At 44.1% G+C, this 22,567-nt stretch overlaps 1 protein-coding gene across 5 annotated transcripts in view; it reads left to right on the forward strand.

Moving 5' to 3' along the window:
- The first annotated feature begins 504 nt into the window (after positions 1 to 504).
- Positions 505 to 22,567, forward strand: part of PLCH1 (phospholipase C eta 1) — a 162,941-nt gene continuing 140,878 nt past the window's right edge. For all 5 annotated transcript variants that reach the window (XM_073359623.2, XM_073359625.2, XM_073359626.2 and 2 more), the window contains exon 1: positions 505 to 660. The gene's annotated coding sequence lies outside the window, so the exon portion shown is untranslated. The remainder of the gene's footprint in view (positions 661 to 22,567) is intronic.

Below are 22,567 nucleotides of genomic sequence, written 5' to 3' on the forward strand. Positions count from 1 at the left end.
CAGGTTGGTAATGGATTTAATTCTCCCACCACCTGCCTCTATAGTTCCCATTTACTCATACTTTTCCAGGGTGGGGTGAGGATCCAATCATCCTCTCCCTGTTCATGAAGCCGAACTCCCATTGACTTCAGCTGGAGTTCTGCCCGAGGAAGGACTGAAGAAACTAGGCTAGACTATCAAAAATGACACCCCCCCAAGTGTCTGTAACTATCCTGATACAATGGAAATGGCAGAATAACACCCAGCACGCTGGGGCAACTGGGCTGCGGTCAGCACAGCCCGCCCCCCCGCCCCCCAGCGGGGAATTGATCTGCCAGGATCCTGGCCTTACACTGACTACAGCGGGAGTAGGATCCGGCCCCGCAGCTCCCCACCCCTTTCCCCGACTGCTGCACGGCGTCTGCGGCCCCGTGTGCTCCGTGCCCGGGGCAGGCGGCGCGGGGCGCTCCGGTCCGGCCGGCTCCCGCTCCGGGTTTCTGCTGCTGTCGCCGCGCTGCTGGGGGGATCGCTGTGCGTGTTTGAATGAGGACGCAGGTTGTGGCGGCGGCAGAGCGGGTGCCGGCCCCTTCTCCGCTGCTTGCTCCTGCTGCGGGGCTGGGGCAGAGCCGTTCCGCAGCCGCTGCGGGGGGACGTGCCCTGGCGAGAGGGAGCCGCTCAGAGGTACGAGCTGCCCTGGGGAGCGGCTCGAGGGAGAGGGGCGGGGGGGGGGGGGGCTAAGGACAGGCACCAAGTTCCCGTCAACTTCCCCGTGGCAGGCGGTGGCGGCATCCCCGGCCGTTGTGTGGCGCAGCCCCCCGGGCAGCCGGTTTCTTCTGTCGGGGTAACACGCTCGGGAGATGGGTAGGCGCTGCTGGGCCGGTGCAGACGCCTTGGAGCCATCAGCCTCCCTCCCAGGGGAGCTTCACGCCAGCGGGCTGTTACCAGCTCGAGGTGCAGCCCAGGGGAGGCAGGTTTTGTTAGCTTCCTTGGAGTAGATGTAATCGCCTCTCCGAGTGTCTCGGCCCCAGGGAGCCAGGGGAGAGGTCATTGTGTCCGCGACAGCCCCCACGAACGGTTAAGCCCTCCGTTTAATGCCATGGAAATGAGGAGCTCACGCTAGTCTCAAAAGGCGTGAATCATTGGCATTTAATGGAAGGGGGACAGAAGGCAAAGAGAGGCGAGGAGGGTAGACAGAAGAAATGACTGATACCCAGTTACTAGATAGACCCTAAGCAAGCGTCTCAGTTATTTTTGAACAGCTACGAATGTGCCTTCGTTCGCCTGGGAGCTGGAAAGCCGCAACACTGGAGTGCGGATCCCTCTTGAAATTGGTACATCTTTTTCATTCATCTGTTTTCTCTAGACTAACCAAACATAATTGGCCTGGCAGATATTTTTTAAGGATAAGTGTTCTCTTGTGTTGCTGGTTTGTACTTTTCCAGTTTGCCACCTGCTGTGTGACCCAAAGTGGGCGCTTGAGAGAGACAGAACTCTTTTGCCTTGTATGTTTTGATTTTAGATAACATTAATTAAGAATAAAAAGTAGCTGTGCAAACAGTGATGGATCTGATTAAACTCCAGTCAAGTAAAGTCTTCTTGATTTAATATTTCCTTCTTTGTAATACACTTGTATTGAGCGGATGAGTTCAGAGATGTAGGTGAAAGAGAGAGCAAAAAGTTAGCCTCTGAAGAAAGGTTAATTGCTTTTCTTGTGGGTCTCCCATCTCATTTTCTGTACCCATTTAAGTCTTTTGCAGGTTAACTGAAACTCACCAGAGCCATAAAAGTTAAGATAGCCAATACAGATTATCCCGTTGTTTGGGAAGCATATTTCCTTATTCTTAAACAATCTTCTCAGTGAATGTGAACAGAGTTTGTTTACCAGGAGTGTTAAATTTGGTACATGTACATATTTCTTAGATTATGATGTTAACAGGCTTATATTTCAGGTGGCTCAGCACAGCTTTTGTCCTTCCTGCTCCGCTCAGTAACCCAATGTGGTTATTTAGCTGATGTATGGTACGCATCATATATGAGAAAGCCGATGAGCCTTTTCTAGTAGTTATTGCCACAAACAAGAAACATGGATTCCTAAATGGAGTTAGGGAATTCTTTAGCTGTAGTTGGAATTGATCTCCTTGCCCTGTAAAAGGAATTAAATGACTAGGGCCTTACTTTTTGATTATATGGAATAAAGTGCAGTATGTTGCTATATAATACGTTATTAAGTGCTTGGTCTCAAGGACAACAAAGACATCTGAATTAAATAATCATTTTTCTGCTTTGTAAGACTAGTTCTCTTATCATATCCTATTAGTAAATGGAATAAGATATTGTGTGTTGCCCTCACATCTCATGGTTAAAGAAAGTTTTGGCATTCAGATAGTTTATGATCCTGTTTGCTGGTTTGTATCTTGCAGCAATTCCCTAATTCCCAATGACATGTGTTCCTATTGGTTCCTGGAGGTAAATTGCAAAGAACAATGTTAGCAGGGAGTCAGATAATTAGATAGAAAAACCTAGGGGGGATGGGGCTGAAACAAAGGCAGAAGGGTTTGGTGCAGTCTAGATTTATAGCCAGGCAAAATTGGTTTTGAAAGAACAATAGGTTGAGTAATTTGGTCCAGGATTTTTTTAAAACTTGCACCATTGAAAGAATTTCTGATTTGGTCATCGGCTTCTTAAAAGTTTATAGCCAAAGTGTCTAAAATAAATATGTATAGTCAGGCTTGGAAGAATTTATTTTATTGGTAAATGTCAGTAAAGTCAATTTCACTGTATGCATACAAACTGACAAAAATTTTGCATTGATGATAATCAAAATTTACAGATAGGCAAAGAAAACTGCTGCTTGTGAACTTATTAGAGTTTGACTTAAGAATATTTACCTTGTATACTTTGACATGTGATGTTGACAATTGCATTTTAACAGTTATAAAGCTTGAACTTTTTGAATCTCAACATCTACTGTCCTTAAATAATTATTATCTGTAATAATTATCCCCCCATACTTTCCCGCAACTGAGAATGTAAATTGATAAAAATCAAACAAAAAAGCTCAAAATCCATATTTCTTCACAACCATGAAAATTTAAATAGATAAAAATAGGGAAAAATGCTTAAAAATAAACATTGATATTATCCCTGGACATTATTTAAAAAATTGAATTCTGCCAACCCTATCTACAGTATTTGACATCTTTTTTCAGTTAGAATGTTCTTCTGGTTGATGAGATGCTTTAAAGTTCTACAATACGTCAATACGCTGAGGCTATAAATAAACCATGTCTTTTATCTGAGTTCCAGTGAAGTCCTCTATAAGTACCATCTTTATTACCTATATCTCACTATAAGGAGCTCATGCCTTGTTCATATGAATAACTTTGAAAGAAATATTGAGCCTGGAGAGAGAAATTGTGTTGGCAATTACAACATTAATTCAATGCTTCTTAGGCATTATTTGATATTCAAGATACAGTTGATATGAAGATAAGTCATAAAGAGCTGTGTATCTCTTCCAGGGTCTGTTTCAGGAATTGTATTAAATTGTATTTATTTTTTCAGTTCAAAGAGAAAATATGAAATAGAATTCCTATTGTTCATTTAGACCCTCATGTACAAAAGTTTATTTTTGTCTTGTTGAACAAGAAGAGTGTGAGATTCAGAAGGCTACGGCTTCCAGGAAGCTGCAGGTCCTCAGCATTTCTCAGCATTAGACCCTCAGTTTTGTTAGGAATATTTAGGGATGAAATCCTGGTCCCACAGAAATAAATGGGAGTTTTGCCATTCAGATAGGAGACCCTAACTGCTGTAGGTTTCAGAGTAACAGCCGTGTTAGTCTGTCTTTGCAAAAAGAAAAGGAGTACTTGTGGCACCTTAGAGACTAACCAATTTATTTGAGCATGAGCTTTCGTGAGCTACAGCTCACTTCATCGGATGCATACCATGGAAACTGCAGAAGACATTATATACACACAGAGACTATGAAACAATACCCCCTCCCACCCCACTGTCCTGCTGGTAACTGTTGTAGTTGATCTTACCGTTACAGAGGTCTTGTGATTAAGAAAAAGGACTGAGAGTCTAGAGAGCTGGATTCTGTTTGCAGCTCTGTTGAAGGAACTGAGGCATTGAAGTCAATATGAGTTTTGCTATTGACTTCAAAGGGATGAGAATTTCACCCTGAGTGTATTTTTAGCATCTATATGTAGCACTTTTTGGTCCAATCCTGTAAGATGCTGAGCACTCTCAGCTCCCACTGACTTAACCTCAGCACCTAACAGGATTGGGTCCTTTCTGAAAGCACTTTACAAACATCTAATTAAGGCTTTTTTAAACTGAGTTTTAGCCCTAAAATAAAAATTAAGAAAACAAAAAAACAAACAACCCTCCCCCCCAAAAAAACCCCCCAACCTCCCCCCCCCCAACATTATTTCGCTAATTGTATCTTCATCCTTTGTGATATGTATGGCTCACAGCTGTGTGTCTGTTGTAATTATTCGGTTTAGTTAAGTTGCTAGAAGATACGGCACATAATTCTGGAGAGCAAAAGAAATGAAGAAACCGTCCAAAAGAATCATGCATAATTCTTAAGTTACCAAGACAAATGTAAGACTGTATCAGTGGTATCAAATGTACTATTCAGGGCTTCTTTGTTCAAGAGATGTCTGAGTTATAAAGTACAGTGTTTGCGTCCTTTACATACACTCTGGTTATATATTTGTTCTTAAGGTTCATGACCCATATTTCACAAAGCTCCAGAAACTATTAAATATAAATATGGTTACTATTCAGGTACCCATATCCAAAACATTTCTGCCATAACAGTACTTAAAAGAAGTCTGGGTCCAATCCTGCAAGACTTACTAACACAAGTAGTCCCACTGAAATCAACAGAACTACTAAAATAAATAAAGATTACTCATTGGTGTGAGGGTTGCAGGTTCTATACAAAAGAAAAAAATCTACTACTGCTGTAGTGTACACACTGTTGAAATCTTCCTGTATTGTTGAGCAACAGCCCCTGGAGTAAGCCCAACAGAGTGAACAGATACTTATACCTTCTATATAGCCTGTGAAGGATTCAGTTTCTGGATAAAAGGTTAGGTTGTATAGCAAAAGAATATTATGATTTATCATCTGACTATCAATGATTAATTAAAAGATTTATGGAACTGGCTGAAAAACATTTTCCCATTTTAAAAGTCTATAAAATAGGGATCAGCTGGTACTTCTGGACCAAGTGGAGTGGAACTCATTTTTGTAACAATGCCAGCTCAGCTTGGGATGTTGCCTAGGGAATTGAGTTAGCGCTTCTGTCATTTCACCCTTTAAGGCCTGTGTTCCAAGATGACTTTGGGAGCAAGCATCAATATTTTAAAGGGAAAAAAATCTCTCTCCATATGAGTTGTAGGTGAAGTTATCCACTATTGATTTGCTGCTAGTAGATCCCAAGCCTGCCGTTAAGCAGGAGTGCCCTTTGCATTGATATGTTGTCAAGAAATACTATAGACATCAAAATGGTTTGATCCTCAAAATACAGGGGAAAATTCTCATCTCAGGTCTTTATGTTAGTACTCAGCTTCAGTATTCAGAGTTTCTTCGATTTGTGTGACTTTTCTTGTGATGTTAGGGAATGCTAATACTGTAGTTGAGTATTACCATGTGGATCTGAGGGGAGAATCTTTCTGTTACTACAAAGAAGCTTAGGCCCTGTCTACACTACCACTTATGTCAGCAAAATGTATGTTGCTCAGTGGTGTGAACCCCCACCCCCATCCCTCCCGAGCAACATAAGTTTCGCTGGCATAAGTAGTGTGCCTAGCACTATGTCTGTGGGAGAGCTTCTCTCTCCAATATAGCTATCGCTGCTTGTTGGGGTGGTTTAATTAGGTAGACGAGAGAGCTCTCTTCTGTCGGCATAGAGCAGCTACATGAAAGATCTTACAGTGGCTGGCGCAGCTGCATCGCTACAGTTGTGCCGCTGTAAGCTCTCTACTGTAGATGTAGCCTAAGCGAGACAAGTTGCGTGAGGTAATATTTTTATTGGAAAAACTTCTGATGGTGAGAGAGACAAGCTTCCGAGGCACACAGAGCTCTCAGGTCTGGGAAAGGTACTCCTAGCTAGCATCACAGCTAAATGCAAGGTGGAACAGATTGTTTAGCATAAGCAGTGAGCACATATTCCAAGGGACCATTCCAGGTAGAGTGGCCCATTAACACCTTGAATGGTCCCTTAGAATATGTGCTAACTACTTACGCTAAACAATCTCTTCAGCCTTGCATTTAGCTGTGACACTCAGTATCTCCTGAAGAAGAGCTCTTGTAGCTCAGGAAAGCTTATGCTCAAATAAATTTGTTAGTCTCTACGGTGCCACAAGTCCTCCTTTTCTTCTTGTAGCATGAACGCTTGCCTCTCTCACCAACAGAAGTTGATCCAGTAAAAGATATTACCTCACCCACCTTGTCTATTTAATATTCTGGGACCAGTACAGCTACAACTACACTACATAAAAAGAAGCTTGTCCTTTAATGAACACTGAGTAGGGTTTAATGGTTATATCACCTAAGGACCTACTCATGCTACAATTGAAGTCAACAGTAGTTTTGCCATTTAGATCAGGTCATAACTGTAGGTCCTCTTGAAGTGAGCTGTAGCTCACGAAAGCTCATGCTCAAATAAATTGGTTAGTCTCTAAGGTGCCACAAGTACTCCTATTCTTTTTGTGAATACAGACTAACATGGCTGCTACTCTGAAACCGGTCCTCTTACAGTTAGGGATGTCTTTGCAGCTCTGTTACAGACGTCCTGTGTAAGTTTGGGAAGCACAGTCTGTCTATGCCTCAGTTTCTTCCTCAGTAAAATAGTGTTGATAAAATTTACCTCCTTCACAGACTTATGTTGAGGCTCAGTTCATTAGAGCTTGTAAAGTACATGAAAGATGTTTGAGACGAAGGTGCTTCAAAAATGCAAAGTAGCCTTATTGTGTCTTCCTCTCTGTATTGTACAGTGCTGAGCATATTGTTGGCACTCAGAAAATAATAAATATGTGGTTGTGATTCATACTTTATATCACTATTTCATTTGTAGTTAGTCACATTTTTAGTTAGTCACAAATTTTCATTCGTACTATTTGGTGGGAGCTAATTTAAAATAGCTTTTATTTTGCCTTTAAGAAAATTAGGTCTGGTTTTCTGGGCAACCTTTATAAGAGTCAATGAAAATTAATTACCTCTTGTATGTCAATAGATAGTCACTAGTACTACAGATCATACCATCTGTATGGCATGTAGGATATAGGCACATGAAGCAAGCATCTCTGATTGCTGTATGGATTTCCATTTAAGCCTTGAGTTATATACTGAGTTTAGAATGCATCCACATACTTTTTCTAGGAGAACCATTAACTCTTAGTTGTCAGACTGTCACTAAAGGAGTATTGTTTGGTTCAGCGGTAGTAAAAAATAGATTGTTTGGTTAGTGAAGGCCGATAATTTTGTTTGTGTTTTAATGGGGTAGTATAGCTGTCTGTGTCAAAATGGTCTTGTTAATATGCAGCATCTTTGGCTGTCAAGCTATGATGGCCTATTAAAATGCCATGTGCTTTCTTAATTAGAGTTTTAGTATTGATATATGATTCTTTGTATTAGTTCAGATTATTATTATGAAGGATGAATAGTAAAAAAAAGACACAAGCATGTAGGGACAAAATTATAAAGGCAGGAGTGTTGTAAGCAAGAGATGAGAAGTAATTCTTCCGTTCTACTCAGCACTGATAAGGCTTCAACTGGAGTACTGTGTCCAGTTCCAGGCAACAAACTTGGGGAAAGATGTAGACAAACTGAAGAAAGTCCGGAGGAAAGCAACAAAAAAGATCATGTTTTCTAGAACTTTGACCTACAAGGAAAGATTGAAAAAACTGGGTTTGTTCAGTCAAGTATGTAAAACGTTGTTATAAAGAGGATGGTGATAAATTGTTCTCCTTATCCACTAAGGATAGGACAAGAAGTAATGGGTTTAAATAGCAGCAAGGGAGATTTAGGTTATATGTTAGGCTTCCTAATGACAAGGGGAGTTAATCATTGGACCAAATTACCCTGGAAGATTGTGGAATCTCTGTGATTGGAGGTTTTTAAGAACAGGTTAGATAAACCTGTCAGGAATGATCTAGATCGGGGAAGTCAATAGGCAGAACATGGGTCAAATCTGGACTGCCAGATGCTTTTGAATGGACCCCAAAATCTTCTTATTTAGTTGTTATTATTATCATTACTGTTATTGCTGTGTGAAAAATGTTTCTCTGGAGTCTGGACCTTGACTATATCTTGACCAAGAAATTTGGACTTTGACTAAAAATGCTTGACTACTCCTGGTCTAGATAATACTTAGTCCTGGTTCTGTGTAGAGGACTGGATTAGATGACCTGTCAAGGTTCCTTCCAGTCCTACAGTTCTGTTATTCTGTGATTCTATTTTTTCCCTTAAAAAAAACAAAATTCTTAATCACTGTTTCCCAAACTATGGGTCAAAGACTCAGAGGAGGCCTGGCGAGATCCATGGAGGCTGAGGTCAGTTATCAAATAATGTAAATGTTTTTTGGGAAAAAAAATCAATAAATATAAAATAATAAAAGTAGATACCCACTCTAAGTCCTGTCATGATGTGTCCTTATAAGGATGATCAATTTGCTCGTCCATTAAAATACCAGCTGATGGTTTACTGTGGACAATTTCAAGAGGTGAGTGTGTAGGAGGCTGCTTTTCCCTCTGTTAGTGAACATGTGTGTGTGTGTGTGTGTTTGAATTTATTTTATACAAAACAGGAAAAGCCCCATTACAAACATTGTTTCCTAGGTATGACACAAAGTGCAAGTAAATTTATTAGAGCATAAGTGCATGTAGCCATGCACACAGACCATGACCAAATGTATCACTGCATTGGAATACCAGATGAGTCGAGTGTAATTGCTAAGGGCCAAAAGCACTACTGAGCCTCATGTCACCGTACATGTTGCGTACATCATTCACTCTTTGTTTGGGCTCAGGTCTGGCCCGAGGTGATTCAGAAAGATTGATCATTGCATAGCAAGCTGTTCCAGTGATGGCGAAAAAAGAAAGTGAGGAAATACAATGGCAAAAACATGATGTATGGTTTCTGTATTGATTGATGCAAAACAACTGTGTGTGGTATGATGGAAAGTGATTGTGGCTGAGAACAGGAAATCTTCAGAGTTGACACAATATTTAGAAACCAAACTTCAGTCAGTGAAAGACAAATCTGAGAATATTAAAAAAAAATAAAAAATCAACAGGGTCTGATTACCCAAACCGGCAATATCAGCATGAACCCCACTCTGGCATTTAATGGTTATCCCTATTTGAGATGGGTGCTATTCCAGAAAATCTTACCGTTCTGTGAGCAAGAGGTATAGTTTCAAAAGTTACAGGGCCTGAAGCAGCTACCAACTTGTAAACATTGGGCTTCTCAAATAACAACTGTTTCATGCTATGTTTCAGAGGAACAGCCGTGTTAGTCTGTATTCGCAAAAAGAAAAGGAGGACTTGTGGCACCTTAGAGACTAACCAATTTATTTGAGCATGAGCTTTCGTGAGCTACAGCTCACGTGAGCTGTAGCTCACGAAAGCTCATGCTCAAATAAATTGGTTAGTCTCTAAGGTGCCACAAGTCCTCCTTTTCTTTTTGTTTCATGCTATGTTAGTGATGTGGCTGACGACATATGAGAACAACTGCTTTCCAAACTCAGAAAGTGTGACTACTTAGCAAGTTGGAAAGTCTCTGGTGCTGCACAACTCCTGGCTTTTGCAAGGTGTGCCTCTGGTTGTTCTGATGAAGAGGCAGGTTTTTTCTAAAGCTATGCTAGAACATGGGAATGTTTACTGAAGGCATTTCTGGAAACAGACAAAGATTTACATGGTTCTCAGGTGATGATAGGTAAGCACAATGTAGCCTTGTTACCATTCTGAATCAGCGCACCTATTGCTCCATAGTGTCACTGTTTCATACACTGCTATGCTCTTGTTATTAGGAAAAGGCCTTAAAAGCTGTGCCAGGTACTTCATGAAGCTGTTAAAGATGTGAATGTCATTAACAGCTGTTAAATGGATTCTTTATGTTCTTGGATCACTCTGTGAGGACATTGGTTCCTTTCACCAGCATTTGCTGTTTCACACTACAGTGAGGTGGCTTTCATATAGATAAAGTGCTAACAATGCACTTAAGACCGGAGTTGCATGCTTTCTTGAATGATAGCAATGTCCTCTTGCTCACACCCTCAATGATTCAATATTGGAGGCCTGCATAGCCCACTTTGCTGACATCTTTAGGCACTGAAATGAGTGGAACTGTTTTCTCCAGGGGCGGAATAGAATTTTCTGTCCTTGAATGATAGAACCATTCATCAGAAAACTTGAATTTTGGTCTTCTCAAGCATGATGAGTAAACTTGGAGTCTTCAGTCTTCATTGAAGGAGCTGAAGACCTGGTTGGGAATTATCAGGAACTCCTAAATTGGCATCTGAGGGAACTTAATTTTCCCAACGGCGGAACTATTTCCTAATGACCCCTCATGGGAAAAAGCATGGGTAAAGATACTATTGATTCAGTAGCACCGGGTAGGCCCTGGTAAAACAATTTGGCAGACCTCTCCTGAATTCCTTTTATTTGTAGTACAGGTAATGAGTGTAAGAATTAAATATTAGTACACTAGGCTAAACATTCCAGAATGTAGCTTATTACAAAATAAGAGGAAATACAGCTGTTAGCAATATAATTTGTATTGCTCTGATATGATTTAGAGTTATTGATTGACAGACTTACATTTTCTTTTTTTTACATGTCCAAACTTTTACACTGCATGTTCACTGAGGAAAGTTTATTAGCCTTAAGAAACAATGGTCTGTTTTGTTAAAATTTCCTCATTATTTATTGTGCATTCTGAAGCCTTGAAATGTATTTTTAATTTTTCCCTGTCCCAGGGGTGACCAACCTGAGCCTGAGAAGGAGCCAGAATTTACCAACGTACATTGCCAAAGAGCCACAGTAATATGTCAGAAGCCCCCACATCAGCTCCCTCCTCTCCTGCGCCCAGTGCCTCCCACCGTGGCCCACCAGCAGCCCTGCCGGTCAGCGCCTCCCGATCAGCTGTTTCGTAGCGTGCAGGAGGCTCTGGGGGGGAGGGGGCGGGAAGGGGTGGAGTGGGGGCAGGGCCTGTGGCAGAGCCAGGGGTTAAGCAGTGAGCACCCACCACACACTGGAAACTTGGGGCCTGTAGCTCCAGCCCTGGAGTCGGTGCCTATACAAGGAGCCGCATATTAACTTCTGAAGAGCCACATGTGGCTCTGGAGCCACTGGTTGGCCACCCCTGCCCTATCCAGTGTTTTTTCAGACACTTTTTTTCACCATCCAGGGTGCCTTGTACTACCCCGTCTGTCTGTCAGGTTTTTAAGGTCAGGCTTGACAAAGCCCTGGCTGGGATGATTTAACTGGGAATTGGTCCTGCTTTGAGCAGGGGGTTGGACTAGATGACCTTCTGGGGTCCCTTCCAACCCTGATATTCTATGATTCTATGATTCTATGATTCTGTCCAGGGATGGCGAGTTGTACTGGCCCATGGTGCTTGCCCGAGCTCCAGGAATATTCAGAGCACAGGGGCCCAGCTGCACCAATGTTCGGGGCCGGGTCTCTCCCCTGACCCCGCCTGCCGCCCCCGTGCAACTCCCCCCGGATTGCTGCCAGCCGGGTGAGACGTGCTCCCCAGCCGCTGTGCATTCCAGCCCCGTGCAGTCTCTTCCTCTCGGCAGCCAGCCCGCGCGCCTCCACCCCACCCAGTCCCGCCGGGCTGACCGCTCCGCCGGGAGGGCTGCGTTCAGTGCTGGGCTGCGGGATGGGGGGGGATGGGACGGAATTCCATTGTTCAATGGGAGGGTCCACTTTGCGGGGGGTGGAGAATGCAAAGGATACTACCAACTCGGCGCCGCCTGGCCCACCTCCCCTCACGGCAGCGGAGAGAGTCACAGGTGAGTCCCCCTTCCCCGCAGAGACCCCAGCAGATGTAAAAGGGCCTGGGGGCCCCGCTGCCACCACCAGCGGCGCAGCGAGGGTAAAGCGGCTTCCTGCCTGCCCTCGCTGCGCACGGCACGCCACTCCTGGAAGCAGCCAGCACGTCCCCTGCGGCCTCTGGGAGTGGGTGTGTGTGTCTCCGCACGCTACCCCCGCCCTGAGTGCCGACTCTGCCATTGGAACTGCGGCCGATGGGAGCTGCGGGGGCACTGCCTGCGGGCGGCGGCGCGCGGAGACCCCCTGCCCCCTTGCCTAAGAGCCGCTGCCAGAGGGGTGGGCAGGTCGCTTTCGGGAGCTGCCTGAGGTAAGTGTCGCACCCCCTCCCGTACCCCAACCCCCTGCCCCAGCCCAGAGCCTGCACCCCGCACCCAAACTCCCTCCCAGAGCCCTCCCCCTGCTGCATCCCAACCCCCTGCCCCAGCCCAGAGCCCACACCCAAACTCCGTCCCAGAGCCTGACCCCTCACCCCTCCTGCACCCAAACTCCCTCCCAGAACCCTCCCCCTGCTGCATCCCAACCCCCTGCCCCAGCCCAGAGCCCACACTCAAACTCCGTCCCAGAGCCTGACCCCTCACCCCTCCTGCACCCAAACTCCCTCCCAGAACCCTCCCCCTGCTGCATCCCAACCCCCTGCCCCAGCCCAGAGCCCACACCCAAACTCCGTCCCAGAGCCTGACCCCTCACCCCTCCCGCACCCAAACTCCCTCCCAGAACCCTCCCCCTGCTGCATCCCAACCCCCTGCCCCAGCCCAGAGCCTGCACCCCGCACCCAAACTCCCTCCCAGAGCCCTCCCCCTGCTGCATCCCACCCCCCTGCTGCATCCCAACCCCCTGCCCCAGCCCAAAGCCCACACCCAAACTCCGTCCCAGAGCCTGACCCCTCACCCCTCCCGCACCCAAACTCCCTCCCAGAGCCCTCCCCCTGCTGCATCCCAACCCCCTGCCCCAGCCCAAAGCCCACACCCAAACTCCGTCCCAGAGCCTGACCCCTCACCCCTCCCGCACCCAAACTCCCTCCCAGAGCCCTCCCCCTGCTGCATCCCAACCCCCTGCCCCAGCCCAAAGCCCACACCCAAACTCCGTCCCAGAGCCTGACCCCTCACCCCTCCCGCACCCAAACTCCCTCCCAGAGCCCTCCCCCTGCTGCATCCCAACCCCCTGCCCCAGCCCAAAGCCCACACTCAAACTCTGTCCCAGAGCCTGACCCCTCACCCCTCCCGCACCCAAACTCCCTCCCAGAGCCCTCCCCCTGCTGCATCCCAACCCCCTGCCGCAGCCCAAAGCCCACACTCAAACTCCGTCCCAGAGCCTGACCCCTCACCCCTCCCGCACCCAAACTGCCTCCCAGAGCCCTCCCCCTTCTGCATCCCAACTCCCTACCCCAGCCCAAAGCCCACACCCAAACTCCATCCCAGAGCCTGATCCCTCACCCCTCCCGCACCCAAACTGCCTCCCAGAGCCCTCCCCCTGCTGCATCCCAACCCCCTGCCCCAGCCCAGAGCCTGCACCCCGCACCCAAACTCCCTCCCAGAGCCCTCCCCCTGCTGCATCCCAACCCCCTGCCCCAGCCCAAAGCCCACACCCAAACTCCGTCCCAGAGCCTGACCCCTCACCCCTCCCGCACCCAAACTCCCTCCCAGAGCCCTCCCCCTGCTGCATCCCAACCCCCTGCCGCAGCCCAAAGCCCACACTCAAACTCCGTCCCAAGGCCTGACCCCTCACCCCTCCCGCACCCAAACTGCCTCCCAGAGCCCTCCCCCTTCTGCATCCCAACCCCCTACCCCAGCCCAAAGCCCACACCCAAACTCCGTCCCAGAGCCTGATCCCTCACCCCTCCCGCACCCAAACTGCCTCCCAGAGCCCTCCCCCTTCTGCATCCCAACCCCCTACCCCAGCCCAAAGCCCACACTCAAACTCCGTCCCAGAGCCTGACCCCTCACCCCTCCCACACCCAAACTCCATTCCCAGAGCCTGCACCCCCTCCTGTACCCAAACTCTCTCCCTGAGCCTTAGGCAGGTCTGTTTGGGGACGGGGAGGGGTGGTGGGACTTGGACCCGTTCTGGGCACCACCAAAAATTATAGAAACCTGCCGCCCCTGTGTCTGTCTGTCTCCAACTATTGTCTCTTGTCTTATATAAAGATTGTAACTCCAGTGAATTGGAGGCTCTGTCTGTATCACTTCTGAATTGTGGATAATTTTATGAAATTAAGTCTTGAAGTTACGGTGTCTTGGAAAGTTTATATGGATAAGGCCCTAAGTGTTTCTCACATCTACCATTGAATCTTGGCCATAAAATGTTCTTTGTCATTTTTGGCAGAGAATGAAGTTTGTTTACAGATCATAATTCCTGTCACCGTAAATAAAAGAGAAGAGAGAATAATATGCTGGCATGTTTCTCTTTTCTCTTTGTTGATATGAAAGCAAGATTTTAAGTTCCCAAATGTTATTAATATCCTTATTGTAAAACAAATAGCTTGCGTTGTATACTCACCAGTACCCTTTATTGCTGACTAAATTATTAAAATGACAAAACTGATTTTCTATTAAACCATAGAGTCAAATTATCTACTCCTATCTGCACTGTGACATAGGTGCTGAAACTAGGCTTGAAATGGTTTCCATCATGTACAGAGTTTACAGTTTGGTTCAATGGCTCTCAGCACCCCACTATACAAATTGCAATACAAACCCCCTGCATTGTGTCTCTCTTTTGCACTACAGAACAGATCTCTTACATATTCTGCATTTGTCCTACGTGCGTAACTTCATTGATGTCTATAGCCCTTATTCTCAATGTTAAATGAGTGCAAAATATATACTACAGACCCGTAGTGCTGATCAGAGGAGAATTTTGCACAGAAAATATATGGAGCCCTTCAAATTCTAGATTGCTGGTTCAACTTCAGCCTAGTTAAATACTGGCCAAAAGTTGTCACCATCTAGTGCAGGGGCGGACAAACTTTTTGGCCTGAGGGCCACATCAAGTTTCCAGAATTGTATGGAGTGCTGGTTAGGGGAGGCTGTGTCTCCGCAAACAGCCAGGCGTGGCCTGGCCCCCGCCTCCTATCCGACCCCACCCTGCTTCTCATCCTGATGGACCCCCCGGGACTCCTGCCCCATACAACCCCCCCGTCCCCTGATGGCCCCCCGGGGACTCTTACCCCATCCACCACCCCCTGCTCCCTGTCCCCTGACCTTCCCCAGACCTCCCACCCCTGACTGCCCCCTGCTGCCCCATCTAACCCCCCTCATTCCTGACTTGCCCCCCGGGACCCTTGCCCCATCCAACCAACCCTTCTCCCTGTCCCCTGACTGCCCCCAGAACCCTTGCCCCTGACTGCCCCTCGCTGCCCCATCCAACTCCCCCCTCCTTCCTGACTGCCTCCCCAGGACCCCTGTCCCCATTCAACCCCCCTGTCGTCAGCCCTCTGACTGCTCCGACCCCTATCCACACCCCTGCCCCCTGACAATCCCCCCAACTCCCCTGCCTTCTGTCCAACCATCCCTGCCCTGTTACCGCACTGCCTGGAGCACCGGTGGCTGGCGGCACTACAGCTGTGCTGCCCAGAGCACTGGGTCAGGCCGCGACTTTGCAACTGTGCCGCCCGGCCGCCCAGAGCCTTGCACTGACGGTGCGGCGCGCTGAGGCTGCGGGGAAGGGGGAACAGCAGGGGAGGGGCTGGGCAGGAGAGTCCTGTGGCCTGGATGTGGCCCGCAGGCCATAGTTTGCCCACCTCTGATCTAGTGGGTATCTGGTGGCCTAAGTGAAATAAGTAAGTGGCCCTCATCCATATTTTAGTGGGACAGATGGGTACATCACAAAAGCCACCACCATAGTCAGCACTAACTGGCATCTTGGGTGTTCACCATCAACTTAATAGTTACTCCACACCGGGTTTCGCTAAAAACATGTTCAAGGACAATGAAAAGTCTTATATTTGTAAGCAACATTCAATTTTTATGTCTCAGTCTTCTAAAAGTCTTTTAAAATTGGTTTCAGAGTAACAGTATATATTATATAAGTATATTATATTACTTATAATCTGATCAGTGCAGCAGCTGGTCTTCTTGCAGAGGTTTGAAGGTTGTTTTACCAGAAGCAGCTGTGTGATTTATTAATTAAATATATTGGTTAGTAAAAACATGGGCTAGAAATGACAGCTCCTTTTCTTACATTTCATAATAAGGCAGATTGGCGCTCAGGTCTATGGGTGATTATAAACTTTGATGCAAGGAGCAACATGTTAAATATACCCCAATTTGTCAATAGGTAACAAAGCAAGGTGGGAGTGTAATTGGGTGTCACTGTTTAGCAGTCTTGTGCAAGTAATGTCTTCCCTCTCACTTATGACTTGCTCAGCATATACTGGTATTATAAAGTGCAAGAGAAATTTGAATAGCTCTAATCTTTGGATTGTGTGACAGCATATTCTAGGATATTAGAGAGACAAGATGGGTGAGGTAATATCTTTTATTGGATCAACTTCTTTTGATGAGAGAAACAAGCTTTTGAGCCGCACAAAGCTGAAGAAGAGCTTGCTTTTCTGTCTCTAAGCTCTCTTACCAACAGAAGTTGGTCCAAAAAAGGATATTACCTCATCCACCTTGTCTCTCTGATATCCTGGGACTGACACGGCTACAGCAACACTGCACGCTCTAGGATATGAGAGTAAAAGTGCCGTGCTGTCCTCTGCTTTGGCTTTACCAAGCATTTTCTCCGTTTGTTCAGAGCCAGATTCTGCCACCCATACTCGTCTAAAATAGATACCCAGTCCAATATGAATAAAGATAGCAGAATCTGGCCTTTAGAAATGTAGGGCTCGATCCCGAAAATGGCGTATTCACATGAGTAAGGGGATGTAGGACTAGGTCCCTAGTGTAGAACACCATATGTAAATGGCTAAACCTAATTTACACAGCCGAGCAAACTGTATGAAAACAGTATTCATAAAAACATGGTTCTGGCTAACATGGTCCCTCCTACTGCCTGCATATGGTCTAAGTACAGGAATATGATATGAGCAACGCTGGTTCCATTTCTGACTTTGCCAGAAATTTCCAATCATACTCTGGATAAGTCACTTAACTTCTCTGTGCCTCTGTGCCTCCCCATCTATAAAAGGAGGCCAGTAATACCAATTACACAGGCATGTTGTAAATTCCTCAAGCACTTTGACATTCTCCAATGGAAGGTGCTGTACAAGTGCAAAATATTTTCACTACCTCTGTCTTTGTGTATTCTGGGGGCAGTTGAAAGAAACACATTATAGAAATCGATGGGGCTGCACAGGGTGCAAATCAGCACAGAATATGGCCTGCCACCATACAGGCTCACTCCTCTATCCCAACTCCAAAGTTAAAAGCCAGTGTTTTTCTTGTGAGCACTATATTCCTGCTAGCCAAACACCTACCACTATTGCTAGACAGTTGGTCTAGAGGTATGGGTTTTTTTTCTGATCCAGTTGTCTGTGGTACTTATAAGAGTGGTTCTCTGGAAATTCCTAAAGCTAGTATGTTATTACTTCTAATCATGCCTCTTCTGTGCCCTGAAACTGAGTCTCTTGCTTGGCTTTGTTTGGTTTTCTTGCATGCTGCCTGACCTGTAGGATAATATATTTTCAATTCTCTCCCCATTCCTCCACCCCCTGTTGTTGTACCCACTCATTTTCTGAAAGTTCTCTGTAGCTTTCAATAGTTTTCTGAGCTAGGCCCTCTAAAGTTTCTGTCAGTCACAGGGATTCACACCCCCACCCATCATGGCCTGAGGGTTGGTGCCTTTTCCATATTATTGCCTCAGTGCTTCACAGCATTCTTACTGGATTACTTTTTGTTTTGGAGTAAAACATAAATCAACCAGGCACAGGAGGTTATTGTGTGTGGCGCCTCTTGGAAGGTCTCAATATTGATTTATTTATTTTACCATCTGGGGTTCCCTTTTTTCTAAAGAAAGGGGGAATATTGCATTTGATGTTTGCAAAAGATGGTAACAGGTACTGGGCTGCAATAGTAAAATGGAATAGTAAGATTGGTTTTTTGGCAGTGGGGGAGGGGATTCAGTGGACTGTCATCTGCTCTGATCAGTAGGAATCCCTGATGGTCAGCCAGTCAGTATAACTGGTGTCTATTGAAGTGTTTCAGGAACAAGGAGGGAAGGGGGGCAGTTGAGAGAAAATGGGATTAGTAATCTCCCCATCCAGTGCACTGCTCACTTTAATGTAGTTAATCTGTCTGAACATTAGCAAGGATATGAGACAGGGAAAATTGGTATGAATTCTCAGCCTTTTAGTGTGAAGTGGTCAGGTGCTTAAAACCCCGTCTGCACTACTAAACTGCAAAACTTCAAGGTTGAATATTGCTGCTGAGCATTTCTAGTACTGTTTGTTCCTGAAACATTAACCAGTCTGGTTTGTGTAAAGTGGTTCCTTGTGAGCACATATAGCATTCCCTCCAACTATTGCTATACCAGTGCATTGTGGGTCTGCAAAAGTAGTGACCTACTTCCCTGAACAACTCCCCAGGGGACAGTTTTTGTGTGAGAGAACCTGCAAAGTACTGTGGAACCAGAAAGTTCTTCTAACCTTGTGTTCTAGGGATATCAAGTTACAAACCTTTTGGGGTTAGGAGTCCCTGTTGATCAAAAACTAGGTGTATTCTTTATCGAGTATTTAACAGAGGATTCATATACTGGAGTTACATACATTGATGCAAAACCGATTTGTGTACACAGACACACATGTTGGTGCAAAACTAATTTTTTACACACACAGACAATTTTAGAAATGGAATAACTTAGTAAAAGCTTCCAGATAATAAAAAGAAACCCTCAGCCTGAAGAGTTTACTCAGTCCACCTTCCATTGTTTCTATTTCTTACTGTTTATGAACATATGTCTTTTTATTAGGGATGTCGATTAATCACAGTTAACTCACGCGATTAACTCAAAAAAATTAATCGCGATTAAAAAAAATAATCATGATTAATCACACTTTTAATCACAATGTTAAACAATAGAATACCTATTGAAATTTATTAAATATTTTGGATGTTTTTCTACATTTAAAATATATTGATTTCAATTACAACACAGAATACAAAGTATATAATGCTCACTTTGTTATTTTATTACAAATATCTGTAGTGTAAAAACGATAAAAAATAGTATTTTTCAATTCACTTCATACAAGTACTGAAATGCAATCTCTTTACTGTGAAAGTGCAATTTACAAATGTAGGGGTTTTTTTTGGTCACATAACTGCACTCAACACAACAATGTAAAACTTTAGAGCTTACAAGTCCACTCAGTCCTAGTTCTTGTTCAGCCAATCGCTAAGAGAAACAAGTTTGTTTACATTTATGGGAGATAATGCTGTCCTCTTCTTATTTACAATGTCACCTGAAAGTGAGAACAGATGTTTGCATGGCAGTTCTGTAGCCGGCATTGCAAGGTATTTACATGCCAGATATGCTAAACAGTCATATGCCCCTTCATGCTTTGGCCACCATTCCAGAGGACATGCTTCCGTGCTGATGATGTGCTCGGGGAGCATTGTATGTCTCCTTCTCTGTTTTACCTGCATACTGCCATATATTTCATGTTATAGCTGTCTCGGATGATGATACAACACATGTTGTTCGTTTTAAGAACACTTTCACTGCAGATTTCACAAAACACAAAGAAGGTACTAATGTGAGATTTCTAAAGATAGCTACCACACTCAACCCAAGGTTTAAGAATCTGAAGTGCCTTCCAAAATCTGAGAGGGATGAAATGTGGAGCATGCTTTCAGAAGTCTTATAAGAGAAACACTCCAATGCGGAAACTGCAGAACTGAACCACCAAAAAAGAAAATCAGCCTGCTGGTGGCATCTGACTCAGATGATGAAAATGAGTAGGCATCAGTCCATACTTTTTGGATCATTATCGAGCAGAACCCGTTATCGGGATGGACGCACATCCTCGGGAAGCGTGGTTGACGCATGAAAGGACATATGAATCTTTAGTGCATCTGGAACGTAAATATCTTGCGACACCGGCTACAACAGTGCCATGCAAATGCCTGTTCTCACTTTCAGGTGACGTAAACAAGAAGCAGGCAGCATTATGTAAACAAATGTAAACAAACTTGTTTGCAGATGTAAACAAACTTGTTTGTCTGAGCGATTGGCTGAACAAGAAGTAGGACTGATTGGAATTGTAGGCTCTACAGTTTTACATTGTTTTATTTTTGAGTGCAGTTATTTTTTTGTACATAATTCTACATTTGTAAGTTCGACTTTCCTGTTAAAAGAAAAGGAGTACTTGTGGCACCTTAGAGACTAACCAATTTATTTGAGCATGAGCTTTCATACAGCATATGCATCCGATGAAGTGAGCTGTAGCTCACGAAAGCTCATGCTCAAATAAATTGGTTAGTCTCCAAGGTGCCACAAGTACTCCTTTTCTTTTTGCGAATACAGACTAACACGGCTGTTACTCTGAAATCTGTTTCCTGTTAAACAGATTGCACTACATTATTTGTATTAGGTGAATTGAAAAATACAATTTCTTTTGTTTTTTACTGTGCAAATATTTGTAATCAAAATAATAATATAAAGTGAGCCCTGTACACTTTGTATTCTGTATGGTAATTGGAATCAATATATTTGAAAATGCAAAAAACATCCAAAATATTTAAATAAATGGTATTTTATTATTCTTTAACAGTGTGATTAAGTACGATTAATTTTTTTAATCACCTGACAGCCCTACTTTTTACCAAATTAGGTTCAATGGCATATATCACAAACTTTGTCCATCAGTTGGGCTGCATAGAGCCAATTACATTAGCTTTGATACTTTCAGTGCTTAAAGTTAGGCTTTTATTAAGAGACTGGATATTTGGGCTGCTGTGAATCTGGTTATGTTTCACCCTGACCTTTCAACTAGAAAAAGGGCTGGGATAGCATAAGACCTTCACATATGGGTGTTCAGTAATCACATTAAAGTACTTGGATTAAAGAGAAATTCCTTTTATAAGTATTCCATGCCATTCAGTATTAAAAATCTGATATTAAAAAAGTTACTTGCACAATTGTGTGCATACTTGCTATGTGTAGTTAGTGGGATTGCACATAAGAATCAAATATTTGCATAGGCAAATAGATATACACACACAATCAGAGTATTGCATATGCTCAACTTTTTAAAAAAATCCAGCCTTTAAACTTGAGAAAAATGTTGGAGGAAAATATTTTACTTAATTTGTCACACTTGTCATTTCTAAAGTGTGTGTGTATATATGAGAAAAAGAAAGTGGTCAGAAGTCAGCAGAAACTAGTTTATCTACTCATCTAGTTGTAAACCCCTATTATTTCAATTGCTATATGTCCCTTGATATGAATTATTTACATTAAAAAGTCTCCAATTATCCAGATAAATTCCTTATCCCCCATTTCATTGGGATAAATGTGGATCTATTCTAATTCCTTTGACTATTATTTTATTACATGAACTGAAACTAATGAGAAGCAAACTCCATAGTGAAATCTGTAGTTTAATTGTGTTGAATTCTGATGCCCTTTGCTAGGGTTATGGCGTATTAGGTGCAGCAGTTCCCATTTGTCCTTTCTTGTTCTTGTTTAACTCATGGTCATTTTTATGAGTTTTTAATGTCTCTTAAAATCATGGCAGATGCTCATTCTCTTGTTAAACTAGTCCACATTTTAATGACACCAGTAAATAAAGTACACTCTAATAGAGTGTACTGAATCCAGTGCTTATATATTTTATTGCAAGATGTATAAAACATTAATGAAGAATTAGATTCTGATTTGTTCTGTGCATAAGAAGGCGGGGGCGGGGGAAGAGGAGTGGGAACCAGAAACCTCCATTGCCGGTTGTATTCACAGTCATTGCACCTAGCTAGCTAACATTCATAGTGCCTACGGGAAGGAACGATCAATTGTGAGCATGGATATCTTCTTGCCTTCACACCACAGCAGCAGAGCAAAGCCATCATAGGGGGTGAGGGTCCTTTTTGTATTGGTCCTTTTCAAAGGCTGCTGTGACCTATGCTTCCCCTGTGTCAGTGTACCTCTGAGCTCCTGTATGAAGAGCTGTGGTTAAAGCTGTAATTTAATGCTAACTGTAGAACCGTTGGTAAGTGGATACATAAGTAAACTGTAATTTCTTGTATAAAATAAACAAGTGCTGGCAAACTGAATTTGAAGATAAATTGGTTTTGCTCAGGTAATGTCATTTTGTGAAGTACCTTGGAAGGCTTTGTGAGTTACAGTACTCAAGGTACCAGAATAACCTTTGCTGACTCACACACAACTTTTAGTTGATTCATTTTTATTGAAAGAATAGTTCTTTTAACTTCATGTATTTCTAGAGGCTGCTTCATAGAATCCATTACTGAGCTGAGTTTAGGTGTTAAGTACATTTTAACTTATTGTATTGTATTGTGAATGGGTTCTTGCCGATTTACAATAACCTCTTTTTGCTGAGGTAGGACACTAACAGAGAT

This window comes from Lepidochelys kempii, chromosome 9 (genome assembly GCF_965140285.1).
Source record: "Lepidochelys kempii isolate rLepKem1 chromosome 9, rLepKem1.hap1, whole genome shotgun sequence".
NCBI classification, from domain to species: Eukaryota; Metazoa; Chordata; order Testudines; family Cheloniidae; genus Lepidochelys; species Lepidochelys kempii.